General features: G+C 45.1%; 1 protein-coding gene across 2 annotated transcripts in view; it reads left to right on the top strand.

Moving 5' to 3' along the window:
• Window positions 1-7,666: 7,666 nt before the first annotated feature.
• Pkig (cAMP-dependent protein kinase inhibitor gamma) overlaps window positions 7,667-17,622 on the top strand; it is a 67,147-nt gene continuing 57,191 nt past the window's right edge. Inside the window, exon 1 of one of the 2 annotated variants that reach the window (XM_041670451.1) lies at window positions 7,667-7,807. The gene's annotated coding sequence lies outside the window, so the exon portion shown is untranslated. The other variant, XM_041670453.1, reaches the window with a different exon arrangement.

Below are 17,622 nucleotides of genomic sequence, written 5' to 3'. Positions count from 1 at the left end.
GTGCCCAGAGGACCAAGGATCACATTTAGTGCAGACAGACAGGAGCCAAATATTAATTTTCCTCCATCGTTCAGAAGGCTCGTTCCTAGGATCTGATGGAGATGAGGCTGGGTAGCAGGCAGGAAAGTATCTTCAGGAAACAGGATGGTAGAGCCATGAGGGGAAAACTTCTGGACCATGGAATAGCATCAAAGTCTAGTCACGACCTGGGCTTGATTTATATTTATTTTTTTCTCTGTATTTGACTAGCAGAAATAATATGTCTAACATCATAATATTAAGAATACTAGGCCTGTGGTTCTCAGCATGTGGGTTGTAATCCCTTTGGGTGCTAAATATCAGATATTTTCCTTACTATTCACAACAGTAGCAAAATTACAGTTACGAAGTAGCAGCGAAATAATTTTGTGGTTAGGAGTCACCACAACATGGGAAACTGTATTATAGGGTCAGAGCATTAAGAAGGTTAAGCGAAGCCGGGCGGTGGTGGCGCACGCCTTTAATCCCAGCACTCGGGAGGCAGAGGCAGGCGGATCTCTGTGAGTTCGAGGCCAGCCTGGTCTACAAGAGCTAGTGCCAGGACAGGCTTTAAAGCTACAGAGAAACCCTGTCTCGAAAAACTAAAAAAAAAAAAAAAAAAAAGAAGGTTAAGCGACAGGCAGTGGTGTTGTAATGAATTATTAAAGATTGCTGCGGATCCCCATTTTTTTCATTTATAAATAAGCATGTGCCTGACACACATATACTCTTAACACAATAAATAAATAAATCTTTAAAATAAAAGTAGAAAAGAAATAATTACAGCACTTGGGAGGCAGAGGCAGTCCTTTCTGAATCTATGCTCTCAAGGCCAGCCTAATCTATAAGTCTTTGAGTTCCAAGACAGCTAGACAAAGAAACCCTATCTCGGGAAAAAAAAAAAAAAACAACCAAAGTATTCAAATAGCTGGGTGTGGCTTTTGGGAGGCTGAGGCAGGAAGATCCTCAGGTTTAAGGCCAGCCTTGGCATCACAGTAAATTCTAAACCAGCGTGGGATGAGACCCCTATCACCAAAACACAAAACTACAACAAAAATAGACAACAGTAGCAACAAGAGCCACTAAATAACCCTGTTTTACCTGGAGGGAAATGGGTCTCCGCAAAGCCCTGGACCTCCAGTTGATCTGTAGCTGTCACCTCATGTGGCATTTCACATTTTTTTATGGCTTAGAAGGGTTTATTGTAGATATGAGGAAGGAAACAGCCAACCAGAAACATCTGGTAGATTCCAGACTGAACTAGACCTGAGAGGAGAGAGAGGTGGGGGAGAGGAAGAGACGGGGGGGGGGGGGGGGGGGGGGGGGGGGGGGGGGGGGGTAGTGGTGGAGAGCAGACCTAGAGGCCTAAAGGGAGCCAGGGGACCAAATGGCATTGCACATTTTATGGAGGGACAATTTTGATACTTCCCCCATTCTTTCCCTATCTCTATTTTTTACTTACATAATATACCTGTCATCACGGACAGAGGTGGGAAGCCTAAATTGATTATCAGGGAGAGGACAATCTTCAGCCATCTTTAAGCCGACTGATTTCCTTTGTTCTTTTTCTCTTTCTTTAGACAGGGCTTCACTAAGAAGCCCCAGCTGGCCTGGAACTCATCCACAGAGATCCTGTTGCCGCTCCCTGCAAGTGCTGGTTAACAAAGGTGTGCTCCACCATGCCTTGATTTTTTTTTTTAAGATTTATTTATTATGTATACAACATTCTGCCTCAATGTATGCCTGCAAGCCAGAGGATGGTGCCAGATCTCATTACAGATGGTTGTGAGCCACCATGTGGTTGCTGGGAATTGAACTCAGGACCTCTGGAAGAGCAGCCAGTGCTCTTAACTTCTGAGCCATCTCTCCAGCCCCATGCCTTGGTGTTTTCTTTCTTTTTTTCTCTTTCTAAGATTTACTCATTTTTTCTTTATGTGTATGCACTATGTGCATGCCAGGGGTCTGAGGAGCCAGAAGAGGTTGGATCATGGAACTGAAGTTACAGAAGATTGTGAGCCAACATGAGGATTCTGGGAAAAGAACTGAGGTCTGATAGGAAATGTCACCCCAGCTCCAGGCACTCATCCTTGGGGCATCAATGGAGCACCAATGGAGCAGAAAGCTCCATCGCAAGCCCCCTCACCCTGGGAGTTGCCTTGGTCTGGGCTCTACCTCTGGAAATGCCTACCAAGCACTGACCCCTCCCCGGCCACCTGAAAGCGCTGCAGTAAACATGGCATTGATTCAGTCTAATATGGTCTGATTGGAATTATTTGTGTTGGTGGAGAGGCTGTCTTAAGAATATTCCTGCCGGGCGGTGGTGGCGCACGCCTTTAATCCCAGCACTTGGGAGGCAGAGGCAGGCGGATCTCTGTGAGTTCGAGACCAGCCTCGTCTACAAGAGCTAGTTCCAGGACAGGCTCCAAAACCACAGAGAAACCCTGTCTCGAAAAATCAAAAAAAAAAAAAAAGAATATTCCTAACAAGGTCCCCCATGAGAGTAACAAGGGCAGGGGTTAAACTCTCCCATCTTTTTGTTTGTTTGTTTGTTTGTTTTCAAGACAGGGTTTCTCCAGGTAACAGTCCTAGCAGTTCTGAAACTAGCTCTTGTAGACCAGGCTGGCCTCAAACTCACAGAGATCCGTGTGGCTCTGCCTCCAGAAGGCTAGGATTAAAGGTGTGTGCCACCACCACTGCCTGGCTACTCTCCCACTTTTTACAACTGAATTTAAATTGTAACTCTCTGAGAAGGGCAAAACAGGTGTCTTTTCCAATAAAGAGCCATTTATCTGCAAGGCCCTTACATTCAGGGTTGAGGGAGAGAACAAACAGAGAGGACCTAAGCCAGCCCTACAAGCCAGTATCTCAAGGACAACCCCAACAGCCCCTTCTGGGTCACGTCCAAGCTTGTGCAGACGTGTCCAAAACTGATAAGACCGACCCTCAGTCAGTTAGAAATACACTAATGTAAAGGCTGCCTGCTTGACTAATTATGTAGCTGACCCTGGAACTTCCTTTAGCTGTGTAAAAGGAGCCTGCAGGTTCCTCTCGGGGTCATCGCCACTTTGCACAGGTGAATGAACCGACATGTATGTTAGTATAATAAACACTCTTTGCCGTTACGAGCTATTTGAGTCTGGGGTCATCCTTTAGCATTTCCCCAAACCCTACATAAACACTCTTATCCACTGAACTATCTCTCCACTGAGCAATCTCTCCAGTCCTCCTTCTCTTACTCTTTTTTTTTTTTTTTTTTTTGAAGATAAGATTTCTCTGTGTAACTGTCCTAACTGTCCTAGAACTCTCTTTGCAGACCATGCTGGCCTCAAACTCACTGTGCTTTTAACAGTCTCTAAATCCTTGTTATCCCAAGACTTTCTCCAAATGAGAGTTCACTTATAACAACTGCTCAGCTATGATTCCCACAAAAATGTGATGTTTTACAGGCCTGGACCAGGTTCAAAGGTAGGCACTTCTGAGGGAATGTGACAGCCAGCCCTAACCTAATGGCCCTGTGTTACTGCATACCCAGGGAAAAAAAAAAAAAAAACCTCATGCTATCCCGGTCATCAGTGAGCCTTCTTTCCGGTTTCCCTGGGTGGTCTGGTTTGTGTGACAATTTACACATCCCCTGTGATGTTTGAGGAACCTAACCCAGCACCAAGCACCTGTTGAAATGCCTGTGGGATCCTAGTGGCCTGCAGGTGCTAGCCAGGTGAGATAAGAAGTAATTAAGCCATTTGCTCTGGCTTTGGTACTCAGGGCTCTGGGTCTGGGATGAAGGTCTCTTTATCACTGCACAAAGGGGGGGGATGACAAACAACTGAGGGGAGGGAAGCCTTCTCCTCCTCCAGCTGTAGGATCCTGTCTCAGATCAAAAACAAAAAAATCCTCTAGCACAGTTAACGTTTATTGTGAAGGTAATGTTTATTGTCTACCTAGATAGAGATGTTTCAAATAACGATTTTAAAATAACGACGGATCATGGTTAAGGTCTAAGGTCTATAACCTCTGAGTGTAGCCTTTTTTCTTTTCCAGATGTAATCTGCAATTTTCTTTTTTTTAAAAAAAATTATTTATTTATTATGTATACAGTGTTCTGTCTATATGTATGCTTGCTGGTCAGAAGAGGGCACCAGATCTCATTACAGATGGTTGTGAGCCACCATGTGGTCACTGGGAATTGAACTCAGAACCTCTGGAAGAGCAGTCAGTGCTCTTAACCTCTGAGCCATCTCTTCAGCCCCATAACCTGTAATTTTCTAGGGCTCTCACAAAAATCTTATCTACAGTAGAAGGCATGTCCTAACCCCCTTGTGCAATTCTTGCGACCCATAGCTTTACCTAATCAGATTACAAGGCTATCCAATGGTACCTTTGGAGCCACCCTATCTCACTAATTAAAAAAAGAAAGCAAAAAACATTCCTTAGCAGCCCTTGGAAGATGTTAACTTCAGAAGCCCCTAAAATGGCTTGCAGAGCTAGAGTTCAGTCATAAGGGTGAGGACTCTTGCTGGGGAGCCCGCACCCACACCTATCCTCTCCCCAGTGCCTTTTATTAACTCCCATGCTTAAGGGGATGTGGAAAAAATCTCCTCTTACTAGATAGTGCTGGCACACGCCTTTAGTCTCAGCACTTAGGAGGTAGAGGCAGGTGGATCTCTGTGAGTTTGAGGTCAGCCTGGTCTACAGAGTGAGTTCCAGGGCAGCGAAAGCTACATAGAGAAACCCTGTCTCAAAAAACCACCAACCAGAGGCAGGCGGATCTCTGTGAGTTCGAGACCAGCCTGGTCTATAGAGCTAGTTCCAGGACAGGCTCCAAAGCCACAGAGAAACCCTGTCTCGAAAAAACCAAAAAAAAAACCAAAAAACAAAAAACAAAAAACAAAAAAAAAACCCACCAACCACACACACACAAACAAAAAAACAAAACAAACAAAAAACTAACAACAACAACAACTGCAAAACACTCTTCTTAATAAATTCCAACTATGCTTCATATTGGCTCCTGAAATTCTTTTCTGTGACCTCAAGAATCCTGGCGTCACCTAAGTAGAGGTCCCTGAGAAGCAGTCTTCAGCCTTCAACTGCATCACCAGCCTTTGCCTCTGTTGGCCCTGTACATGTGTATTTCTACATGTGTAGGCCCGTATACACACACATCTATGATCTATCACTCCTCTTTACACGGGGTAGCATTCCAGACACATGGTGTTGAACATTCAACTTATACATGAGGAAAGCATTTACTTTTACCAAATGCAGGGCACTGGTCCCAGGCATAAGACAGCAAGTGCCAGAGAACAATGTGCCTGCCCTTAAGGCAGTCCATGCTCTAGTGAAAAGAAACAAACAAAAAACAAACGCATAGAACATCAGACACTGGACGAGAGCAGTGAAAGAGAGAGAAGACTACAGACAGAGTTTGTGGGAATCTACTAAAGATGATCAGGCCAGGTCTTCTTGGTCATGGGCCATAGATACAGAGCCATAGTGTAAGTGAGGAAACAGACCATAAGGATACCTGGAGATACGGGTCTGCACACGGAGCAGTGAAAGTAAAGGCCAAACATTGGGGACAAACCAGCCATACAGCGTTTGCCTAGCGTGTGCAAAGTCCTGGGTTTGATCAACATGGCAAAAAAACAAAAACAAAAACAAAACAAAGGCTGGAAATGAGGCTGGGTGTGGTGGCGCAGGCCTTTAATCCCACAACTCTGGAGGCAGAGGCAGGAGGATCTCTGTCAGGTTCAGGAGCTCCTAGTCTATATCTAGAGTTCCAGAACATTGAGGATTGATTATATAAAGACCTTGTTCGCCCATCGCCCCACCCCAAAAAGAGTAGTAGCAGAAACAGGACTAGTCGAGAGAGAGCAGGAGATTTTTATTACACCCATAGCTTAAAGACTGGCAGGTTTATACGTGAACTGTGTTGACAGCTGTAGCTACTCTGGATCCTATTATTTTAGGCGGGGTTTGGACTTTTGAGGTAAGATCTCAATCTAGCCCAGGCAGTGGTGAAATTCTCTAGTGCTGGGATTACAGGTGAGCCACCGTACCTAGTTTGACTCTCTTAATTCTTTTTATGGGTGTACCTATTTTATGGATGTTCCACCATGGAGTTTGTGACAGCCAGTCCTGCCAAGAAGAAACCACTCTATCCCAGTCATTAAGGAGCCTTCTTTCCGGTTTAGAGAGGGGTCTGGTTTGTTGACAGTTTATACAGGGACTCCCCTGTGATGGCTAAGGAACCTAACCCAGCACCAGCCACCCCTAATAGCTGTTGACCTTTGTCCTGAAATGCCAGGGAGATCCTAGTGGCCTCTAGCTGTTACCCATGTGAGAGAAGAATTATGGGATTGCTGCTGTGTGTAATGGGGCCAGAAACAGCTGGGTGGAGTGAAGCGCTTTGATCACCAACTAGGATAACTGCGATACCCACCTTCACCATTACAAACCCTTCAGCCCCCTTCGGCTCAGCAAGCTTTTTTTTTTTTTTTTTTTTTTTAAGATTTCTTTATTGTGTATACAATGTTCCTGTACACCTCCATGCCAGAGAGGGCACCAGATCTCATTACAGATGGATGTGAGCCACCATGTGGTTGCTGGGAATTGAACTCAGGAATTCGGAAGAGCGGCAGTGCTCTTAACCTCTGAGCCATCTCTCCAGCCCCCAGCTAGCTTTTGACTTGACTCTCAGGCTGTTGGCCTCCTGCTGGTAGTAAGAACAAAATTTCATCTGAATTTGGAGTAAGTCTAATTTTGGTTTTCCCTGGTGGATTGGAATTCCACACCAGTTAGGAACATCTTTTGTGCCGAGGGTCTGTGTATCCGCAGGATCTTTCCGGGAAGTGTAATTGCTCATCACAAGTTATTTATTTCCCATGCTGAAGTGCTCACCCCCAAACCAATTCTATTCACTACTTCCGCCACCAAAAAAGGCTGGGAGGTTGAGGCAGAGTTCAAGTTTTTTCAGGTACATACTGAGTTGAACGCTAGCCTGTCTCAAAAAAGAAAAAAAGAAAGCAAAATAAGAAAGGAGGAAAAAAAAGAAAAAGAAAAATAGGAACCCCAAACTAATAAACCAAAGGCAAACTCAAAAAAACAAACAAAAGAAAAAAAACAACAAAAAATCAAAACAACAACAAAAATTCAAAACCCATTAGGTTTTTACCAACCTAATTACCAACCTAGCAAACGGGCCAAAGGGCACCTCTACTGTACATACTGCCTTTCTTTTTTTTTTAATATTTATTTATTTATTATGCATACAATATTCTGTCTGTGTGTATGTCTGCAGGCCAGAAGAGGGCACCAGACCTCATTACAGATGGTTGTGAGCCACCACGTGGTTGCTGGGAATTGAACTCAGGACTTTTGGAAGAGCAGGCAATGCTCTTAACCACTGAGCCATCTCTCCAGCCCCATACTGCCTTTCGAGTGCCAAAAATGAACTGAGACATGAGCAGCATCCGAGGTACAAGCCCTCCCCCTAGAGCCTCGCTGTTCCCCACGCCCAGCTTCCGTCGGTCCACCTCTCTAGGGAGCTAAGGCCCCAGGCTCAGGACAGCTTTCCTTCCTCCACCCACTCCTCGCTAAGACCGAGCGTCTCCCTCCCCTTCCCCAGCTCGCTGCTGCGTCCCTTCCCGGCCGCCGTAGCGCGAGCGACGCGGGAGTTCGGCAGCCGCGTCGCCTAGGCAACGGCTCGGCGGCGGGCAGCGGGCGCCTAGCGGCCCCGGGGAGGCGCTCGCGCCGGAGGCCCGGGCTCCGCGAGGCGACAAAGCGGCAGGTAAGCGGCGGCCGAGCGAGCGGGCGGGCGCGGCTCGGAGAGGAGCGGTCCGCCAGGCGACCGGCGAGGGACGGGCCGCGAGGACGCGGGGCAAGGACGGAGGGCTGGACTTAGTCCCCTGGGCCCGGGAGCGGGCGCCTGCGACGCCTTCTGACCCGGCCCGCTTCGGGTGGGTGCGCTTTCGGCTTTTATTCTTAAGCATCTCTTGAGGCTCATTGGAAAGTTTTCTTTTTAAATAACATTTTTTTTTAAAGCTTCTTTTCTTTGACGGTTTATCGTCGAGTAACTAGGAACTGAAGAAAACGTATGCATGTGTCTCCCTTGGGGGGGCCGTCGAGATTGGACTTTTCCCTGCGTCAGTTTTCTCACCTCTACAATGGGGATAATGTCTTATAAGATGATCACAAAGTGTATTTATATTTAAGATGCGCGCTATGTGGGAGCTTGCCTTGCTACTGCTACGAGGAACATCAATGAGGATTTATTGAGAACCAGGGCCCGGGCTGATCGCCAGCGGTTTAAGAAAAAAAAAAAAAGTGAATGAGACATCTTGCCCTTAGGAACTCCACTCCAGTCCATAGACCTATGGACAGGAATTTGGAATCATTTGAGCTGTCGTTTTGCACGTACAGGAAACTGAGCGCAGAGAGAGCAGTTGTGGACCTGCAGAAGTGAGAGTGATGGTCCTGGAGAGATTACACAAGAAGGTTACTTCCAAAGGAGATAGGAAGCAGGCCGTTGTGTTGGCCAGGAGTCGAGGCTGGTGACATGCCCTGGTGTTAGGAAGGCAGGACCCTGAGGAGACAGCCGGATTTGTAGAGAATCTCCCAAGAATTTTAGGCTGGAAGAGAATCTGAAAGGCAGAAATAGTTTTGATGTTTGAGAGATAGTACTTAAAGTTTTAGGAGGTTGGGATTATATTTTGGGGGTCTAAAGGGGGATTGCTTGTTTATACAGGGTCTTATTTATGGCCTGTAGACTGGCTAGATGCTGTTATGTCGCAGAGGCTAGCCTTGAACTCCTAGTCCTTGTGTTGGTCTCCATCTTCTGAGTTCTAGGATACAAGTGTGAGCTGGCGGGATTTTAGTCAGTAGGTGGGTGTGCTTCATCAGGGGTAGATCCCTCACCCTCTTTAATCTCATCACTCTCATTTTTGTCTGGTTTTCCGAGACAGGGTCTTACAGTGTCATTCTGGCTGTCCTGGTACTCGCTCTGTAGACCAGGCTGGCCTCAAACTCAGAGATCCACCTGCCTCTGCCTCCCGAGTGCTGGGATTAAAGGCGTGCGCCACCACTGCCCGGCAGTCTCATTGCTCTTATTTTTCACTTTACAGTAATTTATTTATGGTAATTCAGAAACCAGATATAGCCGGGCGTTCCAAAACCACAGAGAAACCCTGCCTCGAAAAACCAAAAAAAAAAAAAAAAATAGAAACCAGATATAGAATATTGCCATAGTCCTTTTCATTATTAAAACTAAATACTGGAAAAAAGGGTAGCTTTTCTGACAATAAGCTTTTTATAGCAAAAGCCCTGGAATTGCTCAGAGTCTTGCATATTACAAGATGGGGAGTTTGAGTTTGAGGGTTCCTCTTTTTGAGGTGCTGGAGGTTGAAGAGACCCTGGCCCATATTAAGCAGGTGCTTTGCCTCTCAACTACATCCTTGGCCTTCTCTCAAGAAGTTCCATTATCCAGTCACAAGAACTCCAACCTAATGGCCTTATCTTCTGCTGGTTCCCTCCCCGAAGGTCCCACCTCTAGACACTGGTTTCCATTCTCTTCAGCAAGTGAAATTTCAACACTTGAACCCTTGGGCGATAGATGGAAACCACAGCAAGTATGAGGTGCTAGGCACTGTGCACACTGTAACGAGAAAGCTGGTCCATCATGGCCATCAGAGCTTAGGTAGGCAATTGGCCTCTGACAGGTGGCTGTTTGATGGGCCTTGTTAATGGAGTACTTCTGTTCAGGTGAACACAATCTAGTTTAGAGGTTTGGGGAAGGAGTAGTGTGAGTTATCTCTATCTGGAAAGATGGTGAGAAGGTAAAGGGACAGAATTTCAGACACATTCGAAAGCAGTGTTACAAAGCCCAGCATGGTGGCACCTGCCTGTCTTCCCAGCCTTTGGGAAGTGAAGGCAGGAGGGTCAAGAGTTTAATCTCTGGCTACAGACAAATTCAAGGCTAGGCTGGACTGAGTGAAACCTTATTTCAATACACACATATACACACAAATTCATTACGCTGTTTATTTTGAGACAGACTCTCGCTATATAGTCTCTCCCTGTTTGGCCTGGAACTTGCTTTGTAGACCAGGCTGGTCTAAAACCCACAGAGATTCATCTGTCTCTTCCTCTGGAGTACTAGATTTAAAAGTGTGCCGCCGCACCTGGCATTCATAGTTGATTTATGGCGGTGAAAGCAGTTGAGTACAACTGGCAGTGGAACCTCAGTCCTGACCAGTTGTGGCTCACACCTACACTCCCGGCACTCAGGAGGCTGAAGTAGGATGATCAGGAATTTAAAGCTAGCCTGGGCTGCATAAACAGGCCTTGTTTCAACACCCCCCACAAACAAAACAAACAATGATACTGAAAAATAATGAGAGATTTACAAAGGGCCCAGATCTGAGGGTTGCTGCTTTGCACGCTCCTTGAAGAACCATTCACTTAAGTGACACCCAGAAGTGGCTCTGAAAGAGGAAACCGAGGGAGTGTGTGATAATGAAGGCCCGGGGCAGAGGTCAGCATTGTTAGATGCCACCAAGATGGCAAGGAGGAGAAGTTAAAGTAAGAAGGTGCCATCTGAATAAATAAGTTCCAGGGGTCACTAGGAACCCGACTGAGCAGATGTGTTGAAATGGTGGGGGCGCAATCTATAATGTCCCAGCTTCCAAGGGTTCCGTGTAATGTATCAGTGGGACGAGGTAAGAGTGGGATGTGAGAAGACTGAGCGTAGGCAGCTCTGAGAAGGAGGGAGGGAGAAGGCTGGAGTGCGATTGAGGAGTAAGGGAAGGTTTTTTTTTTTTTTTTTTTTTTTTTTTTTTTTTTTTTTTAAGCACAGGAGAGTTTAAATGCTGTTGGCCTAGAGCTGAGAAGACAAGGGAGTGGAAAGGGAAACTGATAGCACAGCTTTCTCTGGAAGGCAGGAGTGGACGGCTTAGGGAGAGAGGTTGTTGCTGAAAGAAGTGCACCAGTGGAAGGCAACAAACAGACAAAAGGCAGCAGTGTGGAGAGCAAGCCCAGCTCATTGTTGGCAGACAGCAGGCCTCTTTGTACTAGTATCATATGAAGCACTTCTTAGCACTAATCTCAGTACAATCAGCTCTTTTGGTGGAGTGGGTTGCTGGGGATTGAACTGAGGGCTTTGAGGGTTCTAGGTAAGCACTCTACAGTCCCTTAATAAAATTGTCTTCATAAAAACCTTATGACTCAGGCCCTGCCTGTTATGATCTCTAGTTTATGGATGAAAACTATGGTAAAAATGCTTATGGAAAGCACATTATATTTGGGTCCTGTGTTTTAGTTTGCTGAGCTTTTGTGTGTGTGTGTGCCTGTGTGTGTAGGTGTGGGTTCTGCTCTTTGTCACTCCATCTTTCACTGAACCTAGAGTTAGGCTGGTAATTAGCCGGCCTCAGGGATTCCCTTTCCTCTATCCACCATAGTTCCGGGGTTACAGGCATACAGTCACACTTGTGTGTGTGTGTGTGTGTGTGTGTGTGTGTAACCAAAGTGTTTGTGTACCACATGCGTATAGGAGCCCTCGGAATTGGTGTTGTAAGCCACCATGTGGGTGCTGTGAATCAAACCTGGGTCCTCAGTAATAGGTAATTGTAGCAACTGCCCTTAACCTGGAGCCATCTCTCGGCCCCACCCCCATCTTTTTATGTGGGTGCTGGAGATTGAAACCCAGATCCTTATGCTTGTGTAGCAAGTACTCTTCCTGAGCATCTCCCTAGCCCAGAGCTTTCACTCTTAGTCACTACCCAGATGGTGAAATTTCTACCTTCCATACCATGTGCTGAGAAAATTCAAGAGATTAACTTCGATATAGAATACAGTTAACTGCCGGGCGATGGTGGCGCACGCCTTTAATCCCAGCACTCGGGAGGCAGAGGCAGGCGGATCTCTGTGAGGTCAAGACCAGCCTGGTCTACAAGAGCTAGTTCCAGGACAGGCTCCAAAACCACAAAGAAACCCTGTCTCGAAAAACCAAAAAAAAAAAAAAAAAGAATACAGTTAACTGAGCAGACAGCCACGAGAGAGAAAGGAACACACCTTCTCCTTTCTTCTTCTTTTTGATGCCAGGGATTGAACCCAGGACCTGCTCGGCCACTGAGTCACACCTTCATCTCCCTAAAGCAATAGCTTCATAATAGCAGTAATCATCAGAATTGTAATTGGAATGGCAGTAGCCACATGAAAGGCACATACTAAGCAATATACTTAGACATGCTGTGCCTAACCACATAGGATAAGAGCTGGCTGAGCGGTGGGAGGGCAAGACAAGAACGGATGACAGGATGACAAGGAGGTGGTTTTCCCAGGGAACATTAAGGGTAGGCAGGCGAAAGCCGGTCCCAGGAGTAAGACATCACCAGAGATTCTTTTTTTTTTTTTTTTTTTTGTTTGTTTTTCGAGACAGGATTTCTCTGTGGTTTTGGAGCCTGTCCTGGAACTAGCTCTTGTAGACCAGGCTGGTCTCGAACTCCCAGAGATCCGCCTGCCTCTGCCTCCCGAGTGCTGGGATTAAAGACGTGCGCCACCACCGCCCGGCTTTTTTTTTTTTAAGATTTATTTATTTATTTATTTATTTATTTATTTATTTATTATGTATACAACATTCCTTCCATGTATGCTTGCATGCCAGAAGAGGGCACCAGATCTCATTATAGATGGCTGTGAGCCACCATGTGGTTGCTGGGAATTGAACTCAGGACCTCTGGAAGAGCAGTCAGTGCTCTTAACCTCTGAGCCATCTCTCCAGCCCCATCACCAGAGATTCTGCAGAGATGTTGGCCATGGTGATTTATGGTGCTGAAAGACTGGACACAGACTTTGTTTGGTGGGCACTTTAGTCATGAGAAGGGGACAAGGTGGCTGTTATATACACTTGAAAAAGAACTGCATCCTGTGATTATGTGTAAGAGGCAGTTTGTATGCTCCTAATGTTTTTGAGAAAAAATATTTTTTGAGAGAAATATATATGTAGGAAAAGTTTCTGGAAATATTAGTTTTTGTTTGTTTTGTGTCTGAGGCAGGGACTTGCTATATAGACCAGGCTGGCTTTTTTCAGTTCTGTCTGCCTCTGCCTCTGTCTCATTTTGTTTTTCAACACAGGATCTCAGCTGGGTGGTGGTGGCGCACACCTTTAATCCCAGCACTGGGAAGGCAGAGGCAGGTGGATCTCTGTGAGTTTGAGGCCAGCCTGGTGTACGGAGCCAGTTCCAGGACAGCTGGGACTGTTACAAAGAGAAACCCTGTCTTGAAAAACCAACCAACCAACCAACCAACCAATAGACAAATAAATATGAAAAATATTTTTTAAGAAAGTAAATAAATGAATTATAATTAAAATTTTTTAGAATTTATTTATTATGTATACAGTGTTCTGTCTGCATGTTAGCCTGAATGCCAGAAGAGGGCACCACATCTCATTACAGATGGTTGTGGGCCATCATGTGATTGCTGAGAAATGAACTCATGACCTCTGGAAGAGCAGCAAATGCTGTTAACCTCTGAGCTATCTCTCCAGTCCTAAAAAATTTTTTTAAGGTTTATTTGTGGTAAAGGATACATAAAATCTATCATTTTCTAATAACCATTTCAAAATATATGTTTTAATAATATTAAATATATTTGCATTGTTGTTCAACCAGTCTTGCAAAAGTCAAGGGTTACATTTAGTTTTTAAAAATTTCATATATATGCCCTGGGGGGTGGTGATGGTGTATGCCTTTAATCCCAGCTCTTGGGAGGCAGAGACAGGCAGATCTCTGAGTTTGAGGCCAGCCTGTTCTACAGAGTGAGTTCCAGGACAGGCTCCAAAGCTACACAGAGAAATCCTATCTCAAAAAACAAAACAAAATAAAAATTTTTGTGTATATAACTGGGCAGTGGTGACACATGCCTTTAATCCTGGTACTTGGGGAGGTAGAGGTAGGAGGATCTCATTGAGTTTGAGACTAGCCTGGTCTGCATAGTGAATTCCAGGACAGCCAGAGCTGCACACTGAGACCCTATGTCCAAAAAAAAATAAAACAAAAGCATAAGTACAATAACAAGTCCATAAATTTTGTTTTTCTTTCCTTGAGACAGAGTTTCTCTGTGTAACAATTATCCTGTAGACCAGGCTGGCCTCTGTAGGAGGAGGCCGCTCCTTAGTTCCTGGCTGCTCAGCCCCAAAATAACCACACAGAAACTGTGTTAATTAAATCATTGCTTGACCCATTAACTCTAGCTTCTTACTGACTAACTCTTATATTAATTTAACCCATTTCTATTAATCTGTATATCGCCACGTGGCAGTGGCTTACCGGCAAAGATTTGGCATGTCTGTCTCTGGTGGCTCCATTGTGTCTCGATCTCTTTGCTTTCTCCCTCCCAGTTTAGTCCCCCCCCCCCCCCAGCTCTATTCCCCTACAGCTCTGGTATAGGCCCAAAGCAGTTCCTTTATTAACCAATGAAAGCAACACATAGACAGAAGGACTTCCTACACCAGGCCTCAAACTCAGAGAGCTGCCTGCCTCTGCCTCCCAAGTGCTAGGATTAAAAGTGTGGGCCATTACCATAAATCTTTAAAAAATAATAAGAAAAGAAAAAAGAATTTTCCAGGTTCTGGATGCCCCCAACCCATCACCTCCTCTTCTAAAACCCTGAGATCTGCTTCAGAGCATTCTGGAGGGAGCCAGTTGCCATGCTGGCATTTGTAAATAACTCAACACTTGGACTTTCTGAAAGATGCAGGTTCATACTCTACTTTTGTCCTCAAAGCAGCTCTGTGAATATTGAGGTTAAGGCCTCTAAGCCTCTCAGGATTCAGAAGGATTGCTATAGCAGGCGAAAACCTGGCGAATAAAGTCTGAGGGTAAATGAAATAAATTAGTTCACATAAGTCTTTTTTTATCATGTTCCATTTATTCTTTCTATGCTCTCTCTAATGCTCTCTTGATGTTCCCCTTTTAATGTTCCCTCTTTTTCTTCCTTCCTTTCTTTTTTTAATTGATTTTTATTGAGCTCTACATTTTTCTCTGCTCCCCTCCCTGCCTCTCCCCTCCCCTTCAACCCTCTTCCAAGGACCCTGTGCTTCTAGTTTACTCAGGAGATCTTGTCTTTTTCTACTTCCCATGTAGATTAGATCTATGTATGTCTCTCTTAGGGTCCTTATTGTTGTCTAGGTTCTCTGGGTTTGTGATTTGTGGGCTGATTTTCTTTGCTTTATGTTTAAAAACCACTTATGAGTGATTACATGTGATAATTGTCTTTCTGGTCTGAGTTACCTCACACAAAATGTTTTCTAGTCACATCCATTTGCCTGCAAAATTCAAGATGTTATTTTTTTCTGCTGTGTAGTACTTTATTGTGTAAATGTACCTCATTTTCCTTATAAATGTTCCCTCTTGATGTTTGTTTTTTGATGTTCCTCACTCTTCTTCCTATCCCACAGGGTTTCCAGTTTACATACCCATACAGACATAGTTAGCAATTCCATAGGTGATAACAATGGTACCAAGCATGCATTTCTTAGGGCTCAGAGGATGGATAAAAGACTGACAAGGTAGGTGCCTTTGTCTCAGAAGGGGCATGGCTGTGAAGCACCCAAGAAGATACTAGGAGGATTAGGATGGAGCTTGCTCCCCGCCCCTACCCCTCTGGGCTAAATAAGCATCCTGGTGCTGAATCTGCTGGCACTCAGGTGAGAAGGAATTTCTTTCTCTGCGGCTGGTTTAGCAACCCAAGCTTTTGTCCTGTATATTTTAGGGGTAAAAATACAGTTAATTTCCTAGACTAAGACCTTGTGTCAAATGAAAGGTGAAGGTAAGTGCAGAATATTGATAGCTTGTTAGGGTAGAGCAAAAGCCGGTAGATTACACCTTCCTGAGTCTGCTGCTAGGGAATTCAGGGCCGCCTAGACCTGTTTATCAGTAAGAGCAGACATACTGTCTCTCCTGTTCAGTGCCTCCTACTCAGGGCTCCTTTCCTCTTCTTTCTTTCTTTCTTTCTTTCTTTTCCTTCCTTCCTTCCTTTCTTCTTCTTTTTTTTAATCCTTTGCTTTTTTGAGACAAGGTTTATCTGTGTAGCTTTGGAACCTGTCCTGGAACTCACTCTGTAGACTAGGCTGGCCTGAACTCACAGAGATCCATCTGCCTCTGCCTCCAGAGTGATGGGATTAAAGGTGTGCACCACCATGCCCGGCTCGGGGCTTCTTTCTTGCCAATAAGTCCTGTCAATAAGGATAATTGTGGAGGACTGGCTTTATGTAGATTTGACTACGAGACCAATGGTTTGTCTGAGTGAATGCTTTCACACCAGGGTCCCAGGATGTGGAAAAGGTCATCCAGTTGCCCAAACAAGAAGTTATCTCAGTGAATGATTTCCACACTGCTGGGCTATTTCAGGATGAATCCATTATGGAAGGGAGAAGAGCCATGGTTTTGCAAGATTTCTACAGAATTGACAGTGACTATCCAAAAGACAGGGTTTCTCATTGGATGAATGCACTCCCATGAGTTTGTCTAGTGATCTGTTAGCTGTACTTTTACTGTGTGTTGGTTGTGGCTCACAGCATCTGTGAGGTGGGTGAAGAACATTCTGGTTTTCAGAGGGGAAGCTAAAGATGAGAGGATTCAGAAGACCCCTTCTGGAAGCTATGTCTTCTATGGACTGGGGCATAAAATCTGAGCTTTCCTATGTAGTTCCTATATTTTTGCCCACCCTTTCTCCCTCCATCCCACCTTTCCTTCTCAACTGGAGACTGAACCCAGGGTTAGGCAAATGATAAGAATGCTGAGCATAAATACCCTCAGCCCTGGTCCCATGTTTCTTTTGAGACAATCTCTAGCCCAGACTGCAAGCAGGGGAAGATGACTTTGAGCTTCTGAACCTACAGATGTATTCCACCATGCACAGGTTTCTGTCGTGTTGGGGATCACACTCAGGGCCTCAAGCATGCTGAGCCATGCCCAAGCCCCTGTTCTTTAAAGACTTTTTGGAGATGTGTTGCAAATACCTTTTAGAAAAAGGCACCTTGGGAGTTACAGTGACCTTATCTTGCTCCTTTCAGTGGTTACAGCCTCTCCACCATGATTCCCAGCTTTTCTCTTACATTGATTCTTGGAGAAACTGCCCAAAGATGGCAGCATCTGTGATTCTGTGTTCTACATAGTAGGTTTAGTCAAGGGTGAGCTTAAAAACCTTTGATTTATACTTTGACAATTTCATAAATCTATACACTATATCTTTTTTTTTTTTTTGGTTTTTCGAGACAGGGTTTCTCTGTGGTTTTGGAGCCTGTCCTGGAACTAGCTCTTGTAGACCAGGCTGGTCTCGACCTCACAGAGATCCGCCTGCCTCTGCCTCCCGAGTGCTGTATATACTATATCTTTATCCTGTCCTCCTCAGCTACCCCTTTCCCACTCCCCTGGTGTCCCCCAACATGCCCCTTCCCACTTTCTTGTCTTTATTTATACTTTGACAGTTTCATAAGTGTGTGTGTGTGTGTGTGTGTGTGTGTGTGTGTGTGTGTAGTCCAATTAGTGCTACCTGATGGGATGTTGACTGATCTTGCTGCCTTGACCATGCAGGATATGTGCATTT

The sequence above is a fragment of the Microtus oregoni genome, unplaced genomic scaffold (genome assembly GCF_018167655.1).
Source record: "Microtus oregoni isolate MIOR12 unplaced genomic scaffold, Mior012 000020F_ref0000438, whole genome shotgun sequence".
Taxonomy (NCBI): Eukaryota; Metazoa; Chordata; class Mammalia; order Rodentia; family Cricetidae; genus Microtus; species Microtus oregoni.
This window is presented reverse-complemented; position numbering and strand designations above follow the sequence as displayed.